Below are 15,735 nucleotides of genomic sequence, written 5' to 3' on the forward strand. Positions count from 1 at the left end.
GCAATGAAGCAGACATCAGGCTCACATGCCTCAGAGGCATCACCAGCGAAGGACTCTCCTGTCCCTGAAACTTCACGCAGAGCAAGGCGTGCAGTGTCTATGCCCAGAGAGGAGGTGTTGCATGGCAAGGGTACACCTAGGAAGGACTCAGGGCCACATTCCCATGCCACATCAACTCAAATTACAAGCCCAGTGAAGCAGGTGAAGGAGGTCACTGTAGGGACTACCCCTGACAAAAAGGCAAAGGAGGGCACTGTAGGGGGGACACCTGGCAAACAGGGGACGGAGGGCACTGTAGGGGGTACACCTGGCAAACAGGGAAGGTGGTGCAGAGGCGTAGCCAGACAAAGCGTTCCGCAGGATCCAGCACATCACCAGAGGGAGTGCCAGTGTCTGTACCTTATGTGGCTCTGTTGGTGTGTTCGCCTGTTGTGTCCACACCAGCTCCCATCAACCCCAGTACAGGAAAGCCATTTTGAATTCCCAAGAAGTGGAAAGGCACCCCTCAGACCTCTCCCACCCACACTGTGACACAGGTCTGCATGACTCCGCCTCCACTTGCCAATACACCTCCTGGTCCAAACAGCCTTCTAGTTTGCCAAGCCACTGATAGCCCTACATCACCTGGGCCTCTGTCTCCCCAGTCAAGTGGTCCTGCTGTCCCCGACAGACAGCCAGCTCCAAGTCCGCCTGACAGCCAAGAGTGAGCAGTAGTCCCCCTCATACACCTGTCTGTCATACAGAAGTACTAGTCCTGCCCATTGTTTACCACCTGGGTGTGTTGCTGGCCATGGTAGGATACAGTCAAACACACTCACTGTGCAGCTTTTCATGTCCTGACTCTGCACTTTGCCATGCCCACTGGCCCTGTTGCTCTGCTGTGTTGTACTCTCACCTGTGCCCTGGACACTGGCCCTGTTGCTCTTCTGTGCTGTACTCTCACCTGTGCCCTAAACACTGGCCCTGTTACTCTGCTGTCCTGGAGTCTCCCCTATGCAGCCTCTCAGGTACTTGCTGGGCCACCTGCCATGGACACTGGCCCTGTTGCTCTGCTGTGTCGGAGTCTTCCCTGTGCAGTCTCTCATTTAATTGCTGCGCCACCTCCCATGGACACTGGCCCTGTTGCTCTGCTGTGCTGTACTCTCACCTGTGCCCTGGACACTGGCCCTGTTGCTCTGCTGTGTTGTACTCTCACCTGTGCCCTGGACACTGGCCCTGTTGCTCTGCTGTGTTGGAGTCTCCCCTGTGCAGCCTCTCATGTACTTGCTGGGCCACCTGCCATGGACACTTGCCCTGTTGCTCTGCTGTGTTGGAGTCTCCCCTGTGCAGCCTCTCATGTACTTGCTGGGCCACCTGCCATGGACACTTGCCCTGTTGCTCTGCTGTGTTGGAGTCTCCCCTGTGCAGCCTCTCATATACTTGCTGTACCACCTGCCATGGACACTGGCCCTGTTGCTCTGCTGTGTTGTACTCTCACCTGTGCCCTGGACACTGGCCCTGTTGCTCTGCTGTGTTGGAGTCCCTCATGTGCAACCTCTCATGTACTTGCTGGGCCACCTGCCATGGACACTAGCCTTCCTGTTTGGAGTTTGCCTGTGCAGATTATCTTGCACATGATCAGCATTTTGTGCCTTGCACTTGTCTACTGTTGTTCTCCTGTCACATCTATGCAATATATGAATAAAGACAGTTACTCCTGTTGTCTGTTTTGTCAGTGCCCTTGCTGATTAAAGTTCTTTTGGTGTGTGCATTTGGTTGGCTGTGCTTCATGCTCTATGTGTCACTTAAACATTGCCAAGCACTTTGGCCGCATCACATTTTTAAACAGGGGTGACAGGGTCTTCAGTCCATTCAGCCACTGATACTGGTGGTATCTCTGATGGCTATTTTACCTGTCATGCAGTTCTCTTTTTAGTGGTTTGCCATTGTTGGCTACATTGTTCAGATGTCAGGTTGGGGGACACTGACAGCACAGGGTGTGGTGCTGTGGACAGGTTTGCATGCAGGCTGGGCAATGTCATGATGTATGTGTGTTATTCCTTTATGTGTGCCCAGCTATGTATGTTCTTGGTCATCTTGGCCTTTAGTCCTGGTCTCATGGCCTTTATGAGATGTGTGCTCTTGGGTAGTCAAGAGGTGTGCAGTGGGAAGGGTGTGACTTAGTAGGGGATGTGGATGTGTGTGTGCCTGTGGATTGTGAAAGACACACATGTATCACCCAGGAGTTGTGTGCCTGTTGTTTGGATTGTTCTGCCCTGTGGATATGGTAGTCTGAACATGTGTGCGCTGTCTGTTGTGCACTGTGCAGTGTGTTGATGTGTCGGTGCTGTTCTGTCTGACTCCTCCTTGTTGTGTTAGTCACTTATGTGTGTGCAAAGTGTGTGACTTGCACATCAGTGTTGTGTTTGTTTGTTCATCCATGTGTCTTGAGTGTGTTTATGTAGACTGTGTAGCCCTGCTGCGGGCGCCCGCATTGCTTTTCCACATGGGGAGCAGCTAACATGCTGCTCCCCATATGGAAAAGCAATCTGCCTTGCTTCATTGAAGCGAAGGCAGGTTTCCGTGCTCTCTCTTCAATGAAGCAAAGCAATTTGCAATGGCAGGGTGTCACTGACCATGTCATGAATGATGTAATATGTGACATCATCAGAAAAGGATTGCATGCACGAGATATACTGAGTACAACTATCTATATCAGAAGAATTTCAATGGTTTTGTACGAGTGAAATGTCCAGCTAACTATAACACCCCTATAACCAGTGAATTTGTAACGTTTTTTAAATGCAAATTCCTTAATATATCAGGCCTGAAACCTGTTTTTTTCAGTGAATATATATATAGGTGTACATTGAAGTAGGACAAATACAAACGAAGATCTATCGGAAACCATGAGGTTCCGTGATTTTCGACTTCGCTTCGTAGTCAGCCGCCATTTTGTGTTGCAGTCACTCAGGCGACACGGCGAACATGATGTTTTTGACTTTTCAGCTGTTCACCTCTCCTGTTAAAGAGTAACCCTTTGTCCTTGTTTAAGAAACCAATGTCAGGAACTGGCCGAGTTAGTTAATCCATGTCTAGACTGATTGATCCTTGTCTTAGTTGACTGTGCGGGCCTCACCATTCTTCCTTTATCTTATCCTGTTTAACTGGCCTTCACTATTCTTTCTGTGTATTCTCTTGTTACACAACTGTCCTTTGAGGCTCGCAAATACGTCCTGCCACCTGCAAATTGAATTACATACACTAGCATTGATTAACTTAAGGGGAGGGGAGAACACTGGGTCTGAAAGAAGGGCGTATACAAGATACCCAGTAGCTTGTTTTCGAACTTTTCCTATTTGTCAGTTCTGTATGTTTTGGGAGTGAGTATTGTAAATGTGTACTGTATAAAAGACTGTTCGCCACGGAATGAAGTGGCAGTCTCCTAGGAATATACTTCTGTACTTCTTGGATAACTGTGCTTAGCTGCAGCTAATAAACTTGATTTTCTACGCCTAACAGAGTGTCTCGTGTCTCGGTCTGATAAGGCAGGTGAACCCAGAGATATCAGGTGTGCCCTGCGCCGCTAGGCCCATAAGGCCCAGTTCTCCAATTGGCGTCCCAACGTGGGGCGACTTCAGTGGTAGCGGTTCAGCCCGAAGATCGTGAGGAGCCTTGCAAGAAAATTCTGGAGGATTCGCGGACCACGTCAAGCGACCCCTGTATGTCGAAGTGGACCGAAGGTCTTTTTCAGCGCGGCTACTCCTTTCCAACGACTGCAGATGACTGCTGCCCTGACTGTCGCCCTGCTTGGCCCCCTGGTGATGATTGGTATCGTGAGACGTTAGACGAACACCTGTTGGCGTGAGAAAATACTTAGTTAAGTATACGTGGGTAGCTCCCACTCTTTTTGTTTTGGGTTTTTATTCGACAAATGCATTAGTCGAAGCCGAGGGGTAAGTACGTTTGTGCTGTAATAATTGTCTTAAACCCCTTGAAGTTTGAGAATAGTCCAATTCGTTACGAAATGCCTGGACTTAGTAAGTTTAGGAAATGTTGTTGTTTTAGTTGTAATAGGGATTCCCAGCTCGAGGACTCTTGTCCAATTCCTCCGGTTGGAACTCCCACTTATGAGCTCTATTCTAAACATGGTCTTGGTCCTATTATTTTTAATGAAACATGGATTCGATATTCAAAGAAAGATGGTGTTTTGCAGTGGCCACAAAATGGTAGCTTTGAGCCTGACATATTAGATAATTTAGAAGCGATTTTGTTTAAAAGAAAAGCCCGGCCGTCAATGTTTGACTCTTTCCGCCTTTGGCGTAAGGAAGCCAAACAGAAAGAAATTAAACAAGCAAAAAAAGATAAGAAAGCACAGGATATGACGATCCTACAGGCTGCTCAACAGTTTAAAAATAATGAAGTTGATCAAATGATCGACGTTTCAGAACGGCAACACTGTATGGCGATAGATAGATGTTATCCAGTGTTGCCTCCTCCCACACAAAAAGTAAAGATCTTGATGAAGATCCTTTAATGTCTCATCTGTTGTGATTACCTCCACCTTATGTATTAGGTGCTAATGCACCTCCATTACAACCTATTGTTCAGCAACCTATTGTCCAACCAGTTATTCCAGTTCCTCCGCAATTGCCTCTTCCAGTAATTCAGCCCCTGCTTCCTTTGCCACCGACTTCTGTACCTCAGTCTCCTTCACCATCAGTTTCTTTTACTACTGATAGTTCTTCTCCTGCTGTGCTTAACACCATGTCTCCAGTTTTACTGTCTGATTCTCCTACAGCTCGTCAACGATTAGTTGAGACCGTTTCCGGTCTTTTGTTACCTTTCTTCGGGTCCCTTAATTTGACTCCTGCTTCATCCCGAAGACAATCCCGTAGTCAAATTCCAGATACTGACGAATGAATTAGGTTAGACTCCATTGCTCACAATTGGATCATGAGCGGTCCACTGTATAATGTTCGCGATATCTTGGATACTTTTCTTCAGTGGAATGCGCCTACGCAGCGATATGTTTTTAATTTTATGTGTAATACTTTGATTAAAGGATGGTGTGATATGGGTTTGGATTTACCTCCTCAGGGTTTATTAGATATACAGGCTACCTTCAATAAGGGTCTTATTGTGGGTTCCGATGTCGAGGATGCTGTTCGAACACTTATCACTTTTAGGTCTTCCTTTTTCTCTCAAGCTTCTCTTGAACCGGATCCTGCGGTAAGGCATAAAGTGAAACATTATCCTATGCGAGAAGTACCTCCAGTATGGAGGGAAGTAGATCAGAATGCTGTTCCACCTGTCCCTGCTCATTTACAGCATATATGGGTACATGTCCCTTGGAAAAGATCTGAAGTTCTAGCTCTTAAACAGTCCCTACCGGACCCTCGTAAGAATCCTGCTGGGTATTAAAAAGAATTGTCCCAGACTGTTGATGCGTGCGTTATGAATTTGGCAGATATTGATTTGCTGATGGGAAATGTAGTCCCTCAAGCATTATGGGCTCGGATTCATAAGGAAGATCATGATCAAGCTTTGGGTGGTGATTGGGCTGCTTTAACTGCCGCAGATGCGCTACAAGTAGGTGGTGCTAAACCCGATGCTTTGATCACTGCATTGCCTGGTAGAATAATAGCTCTAATGAAAACGATGATGCCTGCCCTCCGAGTTTATTGGGATAAGTTAGCTGCGTGTAAACAGAAGAAAGATGAGAGTGTCTCTGATTTCTTTACTCGTTTCGAGGAAACATTCATTGACCACAGTGGTCAAGATATGAGTACGGAGGGTGGACAGCGATTATTTGTGGATAAATTTGTGTTTAATTTACTTCCCGAATTATCGCATAAATTTAAGGATTCCGAGAGTGCGTGGGCTGTTTCTTCGTCTGCCCAGATATTAGCCACTGCTCAGTACTACGAGAATAGGGATAAGGAAGAAAAGGATAAAGTAGAGAAGAAAAATAAAGAATTGAAGACGAAAGTTCTTTTGCAACAAGCCTATTCCCCTCGTCCTGCTCAGCATCAATTGCAACAGCCTCCACAGTTTCAGAGATTGTTACAAAGACCTGCGCCTTTTGTTCCGCGATCTTTGTTGGGTCCTAATCAATGTGCCTATTGTAAAGAAGAAGGTCATTTCAAGAATAGTTGTCCGGTTTTATTGCAACGTAATGGTGGACTATCAGGGCCACGAGGTTGTGGTGGTTTATAGTCAGCACCCAGGGGTAGAGGACGAGGTGCGCCGTCTCAAGGACAGCCTTCCTTACCCCCACAGAATACTATGAATTATTTTGATCAGCATAATTCTCAGTCTGCACAGTATTACAATGACGATTATTGTATTGAGAACGACACTTCTGACTTCTCCACTAGCTAGGACAGCCGTAGACAAAGCAAGGGAGTGGTATCAGTTCCAGTGGATCAGGATGGGCCTTATGTTAATGTTGTTGCATTGGGTGTTTCAGAGCCGTTTCTTTTGGATACTGGTGCAATGAGAAGTTCTATTATTCATTCCAAATTCCCTGGGGCACCTTTGTCTGGCTTAACAAATGTTTCTATAGGATTCTCTGGCGCCCCAGTTAGCAACTCAGTTTCATGTACCATACCTATTTCTATTGGTCCTTACGATTTGGAAGCCCCGCTCATTTTAACGACTGGTTGCGGTGAAAATTTGTTGGGTTTGGATTTATTGAAACGTCTACATGCAACGTTGTATTGTGCCCCCTCTGGTGTACATCTTACGTTGGGAGATAAATTGATTTCTCCTATGTATTTGTCTAAAGATCAGCTACCACTTGAATTGCGTTCACTTCCTGCTATGCTTTGGGCCACGGGTCCGAATGATGTTGGTTTGCTCAGAATACCACCTTACGTGATTACTGTCAAGCCAGATGTTCAGTTGCCACGTATTCCTCAATACAAGATTTCTAGCGATGGTGAAAGAGCTCTGTTGGCTATTGTGCATGATTTTGTTCAGAAAGGTGTCGTTGAAGAAACGAGAGGAAACGTTTGCAACAGTCCTGTTCTGCCTGTTCTTAAACGTACCCATACTTCTAAGCCACCTGTGTATCGTTTTTTGATTGATCTTCGACAGGTCAAAAAAATTGTTGTCCCTCAATTTCCTGTTGTCCCAGATATTACTGCTTTACTTACCATGGTACCTGCTTCGGCTGCTTGGTCCTCGGTTATTGATCTTAATAATGCTTTTTTAGTATTCCTATTGCTGAGGAAAGTAGAGATCTCTTTGGTTTCTCTCTTGGAGGCCGAAGCTTTAGATTTAAACGTGCACCTCAAGGCTACTGTGAGAGTCCCTCCATTTATAGCCAAGCTTTGAAATCACAATTGGATTCTTTCTCTTTACCTTCCAGTGCTACTCTAATCCAGTATGTGGATGATTTGTTGGTGGCTGCTGATTCGGAAGATGTCTGTAAAGATGTGTCTATTTTGCTTTTGCGCCATTTGTCTGATTTACATCATAAGGTGTCTCCCTCTAAGTTACAATAATGCCGCCAAGAGGTTACCTATTTAGGTCATCTCTTGTCGAAGGAGGGAAGGCGATTGACTCCAGAACGTATTCATGCAATTTCACGAATGTCTGTACCATCCACGCAAAAGGAAGTGCGTGCCTTTCTGGGCATTACCTCTTATTGCAGACAGTGGATCCCGAATTTTTCTCTACTAGCTAAACCTTTGTTGGCACTTACTCTGAAAGACACACCCCAACCTCTTCCTTGGACTGACGAATGTCAGAAGAGTTTTTCTGACTTACGTACTGCTTTGTGTTCTGCTCATGTGTTGGGTACTCCAGACTATAGTAAGTCTTTTACACTCTATGTGCATGAACGAGAAGGTTGTGCATTGTCAGTTTTAACACAACAATTTGGAGACAAACAAAGGCCATGTGCCTATTTTTCGGCTACTTTGAATCCAGTAGCCAAGTCATTGCCTAGTTGTCTCAGAGCAACAGCAGCAGCAGCGATCTCTATTCGTCAATCTGCTGGATTGGTATTAGATCACACTCTTGTTGATATGGTACCACATGCAGTAGATACTCTTTTGAGTAGAACGAAAACACAACATTTGACGAGCGCTCGTTTGTCTGGGTATGAGTTGACACTTTTAGCAAGCCGCATACACATCAAACGATGCAATGTTTTAAATCCAGCAATGTTGTTACCTACTCCAGACGAGGAGAATACACAAAATCAGCATGATTGTCTTCTCCGAACAGAGGAGGAAACTAAAGGCAGAATAGATCTAAAAGATACACCACTCGTGGATCTGGATGGGATCCTATGGGTAGATGGTTCATGTTTTAAGCTTCCTAATGGTGAGACGACTGCAGCCTATGCTGTTACCACTTTGCATACAATAGTAGAAACTGCACGTATCACACATAATTCAGCACAAGCAGCTGAGTTGATTGCGCTGACAAGAGCATGTGTGTTAGCGAAAGGAAAGAAAGTGACTGTTTACACCGATAGCCAATACGCCTTTGGCGAGGCTCATAGTTTCGGTCGCTTCTGGAAGGAAAGAGGATTCTTTACTTCCCATGGGACTACAATACAGCATGGTCAGTTGGTTACTGACCTTCTTGAATCACTTGCCTTGCCTACCCAAATAGCAATAGTAAAGTGCAGTGCGCAAAAAAGGATTACTGATGACGTAGGTCGTAGGAATGCGTTTGCAGGGGAAGTAGCGAAGGAAACAGCGAGAAACGTTAAGAGCCATATGTATGTTGCTGGCCCTGCAAATTAGGATAGAGAAGGAGGTATGTGTGAGGACACAGTGGAAAGTGTGAAAATGATTCAAGCAGAAGCGACTGAGAAGGAATTGAGCAAGTGGAGAGAAAGTACGGGACTGTTGGATGAGACAGAATGTTGGACAGAATTGTCGGAGCATCAACGATGGTTGTTAACAGATGCCTTTGTACTACCTGTAGTTACTATGGCGCATGGTCCAGCTCATATCAGTGTGAAAGGAATATGTAAGCTTCTGGCTCGAGTATGGCAGAATGAAGGTATTCCTAAATGTGCGGAAAATGTAGTGAAGCATTGTATTGTTTGTATAATGCATAATCCAGGAAAGGGAACCCCAACTCCGGCAGGTTATTTTTCTCCCCCTACGTATCCTTTTGAGGTTTTACAAATAGATTACATTCATATGGAACGTTCCAACAACCTCAAGTATGTCCTTGTGGTGGTTTCCAGATGGATAGAGGCTTACCCCCTATTACCCCCTAAAGGATAATACTGCCTTGTACACAAAATCAGCATGATTGTCTTCTCCGAACAGAGGAGGAAACTAAAGGCAGAATAGATCTAAAAGATACACCACTCGTGGATCCGGATGGGATCCTATGGGTAGATGGTTCGTGTTTTAAGCTTCCTAATGGTGAGGCGACTGCAGCCTATGCTGTTACCACTTTGCATACAATGGTAGAAACTGCACATTTCACACACAATTCAGCACAAGCAGCTGAGTTGATTGCGCTGACAAGAGCATGTGTGTTAGCGAAAGGAAAGAAAGTGACTGTTTACACCGATACACCGATAGCCAATACGCCTTTGGCGTGGCTCATAGTTTCGGTCGCTTGTGGAAGGAAAGAGGATTCTTTACTTCCCATGGGACTAAAATACAGCATGGTCAGTTGGTTACTGACCTTCTTGAATCACTTGCCTTGCCTACCCAAATAGCAATAGTAAAGTGCAGTGCGCAAAAAAGGATTACCGATGACGTAGGTCGTTTGCAGATGAAGTAGCGAAGGAAACAGCGAGAAACGTTGAGCGCCATATGTATGTTGCGGGCCCTGCAAATTGGGTTAGAGAAGGAGGTATGTGTGAGGACACGGTGGGAAGTGTGAAAATGATTCAAGCAGAAGCGACTGAGAAGGAATTGAGCCAGTGGAGAGAAAGTACGGGAATGTTGGATGAGACAGGATGTTGGACGGAATTGTCGGAGCATCAACGATGGTTGTTACCAGATGCCTATGTACTACCTGTAGCTACTATGGCGCATGGTCCAGCTCATATCAGTGTGAAAGGAATATGTAAGCTTCTGGCTCCAGCATGGCAGAATGAAGGTATTCCTAAATGTGCGGAAAATGTAGTGAAGCATTGTATTGTTTGTATAATGCATAATCCAGGAAAGGGAACCCCAACTCCGGCAGGTCATTTTTCTCCCCCTACGTATCCTTTAGATTTTTTACAAATAGATTACATTCATATGGAACATTCCAACAACCTCAAGTATGTCCTTGTGGTGGTCTGTGCCTTTTCCAGATGGATAGAGGCTTACCCCCTAAAGGATAATACTGCCTTGTCCACTGCAAAAGTCCTCTTGAAAGAATTATTCCCAAGGTTTGGTTTGCCGTGCATTGTCTGGAGTGACAATGGAAGTGAATTTGTGGGTCAAATTATGCAGAAGGTGTGTGCAGGTTTGGGATTAGACAGAAATTCCATGCGGCAAACCATCCTCAGTCAGCGGGTTTGGTAGAGTGCTATAATGGCACTCTCAAGCTCAAATTAGCGAAGATTCAGGCCAGCACAGGCCTCGCTTGGCCTGACACTTTACCTTTGGCACTTCTCTCTACGAGAACAACTGTGCATTCTCGTTTAGGACTTAGTCCTTATGAGGTCGTTTTTGGATACCCAGCTAATGTTTGGGGAGTCCCTCGACCAAAGAAATACTCTGACATTCCATATCCATTGTTGGTTGACTACTTGCATGACCTCACCATTAAATTACGTGTTATTCATCAACAGGTCCAAAACGTTTTACCGGAGGCTTCCTCAGATCCAGGTCATTCCATCCGACCTGGAGATTACGTCTGCCTGAAAAATTGTCAGAGGAAGAAGAATCTGGAACCTCGTTGGGGGCGGCCACGACAAGTGCTTTTGACGACACGTACAGCTGTGAAAGTTGCCGGAAAGAAAAACTGGGTCCACGGCATGCACTGTAAGAGGGTACCCTTGCCTTTACCTTATGATCAGTGGGTTCAAGAAGTCATTGGCAATAACGAATGTGAGAAAGTACCCCGATTTGTACCTTTTAGTAGTGCACGCCTGGACTTTAGAGAAGTGGATACTAAGATGGAAGGGAATAATGTTATGATTGTGAAAAGAAACATATACAAGAAATTGCTATTTAGTCGATGTGGTGTAGCATTATGCATTATGCATTCTAGTGTGTTTATGTACTTTATTAGCTTTTGTGAGTTGGTTCGTCCACACTATGCAGCAAGCACCTGTTCCGACTTCTGTTTCTTTGCTCTCTTTTTCTACTAACTCCCCGCATAAGTTCTACACGCTCCCAGACCATGAACAAGTTAGGAGACCAGAATATTTCAACAATTCTTTCATTCAGTTATTACATCAGCATCAACTGGTAGTTAACACTACTGATTGTTGGGTTTGTGGGCTTTTGCCCCATAACGCTGAGAAAGGGGTGTCATATTTGGTTCTCCCGTTTTCATATGAAGGTTCCGCTTGGGCTTATTTGTCTATGTTTTCCAATGCATATCAGAACCAACTCCGACATCCTCCTGGTGATATCTATACTGGTGGATCAGACTATAGTCATAGGTATTTGATTAAAGGAATAGTGACTATGGCTAAAATTGCCGACATTAGTAAGATTCCCGTGGATGAGAAATGGGCATATGATAGTTGGAATGTGACTCGCTATATTACTAGCCTCACTGACAAGGCTAAAGAAAGAAGATCCTTACCAATTTGGACTGTACCTCATGAAGGCACCCTATGTTTGCAAATAACTGGTCAGAATAATAGGAATAAATAGGAAAGGAGTGTCTATTCCCCTTTGATTCCTTCTCCGTTAGTACCATCTCAAGGTACATATTTTGTCTGTCATGATAGGGCCTATACATGGCTTCCTGCCTATTTTTCAGGAACATGCTACATAGCATTCCTACTTCCCCCTACATACACTGCTCCTTCAGGACACCACAGGAAAAGATATGGTAGAGGGGTTATTGATTCTGGAGACACGGCTAGACAAAAGGGAGGAGACTTTGTTAAAGGGTTCGTGTTGTCGAGGCTACGATCAATGTAACTTCCGGAGCCTTGAGTAATTTGACGGCTGAACTTCAGGCGGATCGTCTTATGACTTTACAAAACCGACTGGTTTTAGATGTTGTCCTTGCTGATAGAGGAGGAGTTTGTAAATTGATTGGGTCTAGTTGCTGCATTTACATTCCGGATAATGCCCCTACAGTATACCAAGCCATTTCTAAGTTACATGTCATTTCCGAGTCTATTCATCAGCACTCAGGAGATTGGTCTGTGATGGGATGGTTTTGGGGACTACTTGGAATGATTTTAGCCATCATTTTCTCTTGTTGTCTCTGTTTGCAATGTGGTCCCGCTATCTGTGGTCTTTGTACCACCTTGTGTGTTCCAAAGCCTGTGTCACGACAAACAGAAAACATTAAGATGATGTTGCAGCAACAGCTCAATGACCTCATGACCATTGACATTGACTCAGATTAGCGTGAGTCCTTTGTGTTTTACCGTAGTAATGGCAAAAGGAGGGTCTGAGGTTCCGTGATTTTCGACTTCGCTTTGTAGTCAGCCGGCCATTTTGTGACAGCCGCCATTTTGTGTTGCCCTCAATCAGGCGACACGGCGAACATGATGTTTTTGCCTTTTCAGCTGTTCGCCTCTCCTGTTAAAGAGTAACCCTTTGTCCTTGGTTAACCCCTTGACCGCGGCGAAAATTCCGCCGCGGTGCGGGTGATTTATGGCGTGGGCATGGTTCGGACGGCCCCCGGCCGTACTCCGCACACGCCCACCGTGATGTCGGACGGCCGCCGGCCGTCCGACGCATGGAAGGGGTTAAGAAACCAATGTCAGGAACTAGCCGAGTTAGTTAATCCATGTCTAGACTGATTGATCCTTGTCTTAGTTGACTGTGCGGGCCTCACCATTCTTCCTTTATCTTATCCTGTTTAACTGGCCTTCACTATTCTTTCTGTGTATTCTCTTGTTACACAACTGTCCTTTGAGGCTCGCAAATACGTCCTACCACCTGCAAATTGAATTACATACACTAGCATTGATTAACTTAAGGGGAGGGGAGAACACGGGGTCTGAAAGAAAGGCGTATGCAAGATACCCGATAGCTTGTTTTCAAACTTTTCCTATTTGTCAGTTCTGTTGTCGTGTATTTCTATAGGTTCTGAATCAGTCCCCCTATTCCTGACCCTATTCTGGTTAAACTAACTATCAAGTTAACTAACAGTCAGCCCATGAGGCAAGAAATCCCCCATGATGCAGATACCGTTATCTGACGCAGTCACACTACGGCACAGGAACGTGTTATCTGATTAGGTCATAACGCTTGAGATCTAATTAGACAAGCAACATTCCTCCAGCCCCTGATAAGGCATACGACGTTCTCATAACAAATCAAACCTATGACAACCTGGATAATCCGTGCGGCCATTGTTTTGATTTCACAGAGAACTTTTGCAAAAGAATGTGCTAACGAGCAAGTCGTATGACATCTTTATTGACGTACCTATGTCCATCCTTACGTCAATCTCGGCACCTTTAAGGTATAAATATTGCCGACCTTGCCCTATGCAAACACACGCGTGGTGACAAGACGGAGCAGCCATACTTGCCGAAGCCGAGGGCAGAAGCAGACCCCGCTGGCAGCAGCCCCGCCTTCCTGACGCGCTGAGAGACGCGCTGCTATCTCAAGCCGAGAGACCCAGCACCGGCGCTTCCGGGTAGCCCTCGCAGGCAGCCTGGAATATCGAGAGGAGAGAAAGAGATACCATTCCTCATCCATCCTAAATTCCAGGTACAGAACTGAATAACCCCTCACAGAGAATTCTTTAGTTATTCACTTGGCAAAAACAAACTTAACTTAAACTGTAACTTTCTATTCCCGCCCACGCATTAGACTTAGGTCAGGTACACGGGGTAGGCGTATTTAGAAACACCAGTTGAGTACGTTTAGTCAAATGTATATGTGTATGTAAATATATTTTAATCATTTTAAACATCATATGGCTCAGAAACCATATCAATGTTTTTACAGTATTATTTTATACTATTGCTTCTAATGTATGCACTTTACTTAACTATAAGTATTGCAATAATATCGATCCATTTCTCATGTATGAGAAAAGAGACTGATCAATAAATAAAATCTTTTATTGAACACGCCCGTCTCTTCCTTTTCTCTACATTCTGATGAGACTAAGAATGCACGTACTGACTGAGTAAAATAATTGCCTTGTGCTCACACGACTCTCGAGATTGACTCTTGATTAGGGGAGAGCAAAGTTGTCATGTTCTATGGTTGTCAGAAACTAAATCCCTTCTTGTCTAATCAGGGGAGTTAATTCCTTCCTTGAACATTCGAGAAAGTTTCTAGCGAACTCTGAGCTTAGCTGGCAAACCCAAAAATGAAGTCTAGTATCGACAGTAGTAGACCTAGTTAACGTCTGGCCTAGGCCTTTACTGCTGTAGGTACTATTCCAATGCGCAGAGCCTATTGGGAAAATAGGAGCTACACTACATGGCGCCCAACGCGTTTGGAAAGGGCGATAAAACTAACGTAAGACATTTAGAGTAACTCAGTCGTGCTCTCTCACTCAGACCCCTTTTCCCAAATATTCCAAAGACGTCTGGAGTGGGTGAAAGGTTATATCCTCCAAAACCTCGCAGGAGGGAACTCCGATGCATGGTTCTTGGTCAAGTCAACGTTGAAGGATAAAAACAGTTCCATAATATTGTGCATCTAATCTTTGTTCCATAAAGAAACCTGATCTGCAAATAGACATAATATCATCCTGTCTGTAAAATGGGAGACAGTGATGAAGAAAGAGAGGCAGTTAGATTAGCAGCTGAAATAGCAGCAGCAGATACTGCACTAAAGGATGCAGACGCGGATATAATACTCATTCCGGTCAGCAAAAGAAGATCTATAACCTTAAAACTTATAGAAAATGGACTGACACCTAGAGGTGGCACAGTTATATTCGTAATTGAGGCACATGAATATCGGCAGACAGAGGTATACTATACATGGATACATTTTCCAGCAGCAAATGCTGTAACAAAGTACTTCCACTATTACAAAATAGAGGTTCCACCCGACATTTACACTCCTTTCGAGGAGGTGGAAGTACCACTCAAATTCCAAGAGCATTTGCTCTTATTTGATGGCGCCCTAATACATAACAATCACATTACAAGGCTCGGTCCTTTAGGAAGACCAGGAGCAACGTGGCCGGTCTTAGCCGGATACACACCACATCCAGACATCGAAAGAATGCCTGCAGCAGAACTATTAATACAGCTAAAACAACTACTAAAAATTCATAGACAATTAGTTCAGTATGTAATACGGACTTCAACAATTCAGCCAGCGATTAAACTTCCACAGCTGACCCCTCACCAGGGGAACACAAATAAAATCACACCACAGAACATCCAATCCTGCCTAGGGAAAGTTCCGGCTAAACGGGAACAGATACCATTCTGGTTGGCACAGAAAATCACCCAAATAGAGGCGGTGTTTCCTGACACCACCCCGCTGGAAAAACACAGGATTCTGACTATATGTCTCCCAATGGGAATCGCACCACACATTGAGGACTGCGACACTTGGGGTACAGTCTTTGCTTCCATCTATACAAAAACGCACGGTGTCCCATCCATTTCGGTGATACCAGATGTGCTAAAACAAATTCAAGATGAATACGGTCCAGAAC

This window comes from Lissotriton helveticus, chromosome 8 (genome assembly GCF_964261635.1).
Source record: "Lissotriton helveticus chromosome 8, aLisHel1.1, whole genome shotgun sequence".
NCBI classification, from domain to species: Eukaryota; Metazoa; Chordata; class Amphibia; order Caudata; family Salamandridae; genus Lissotriton; species Lissotriton helveticus.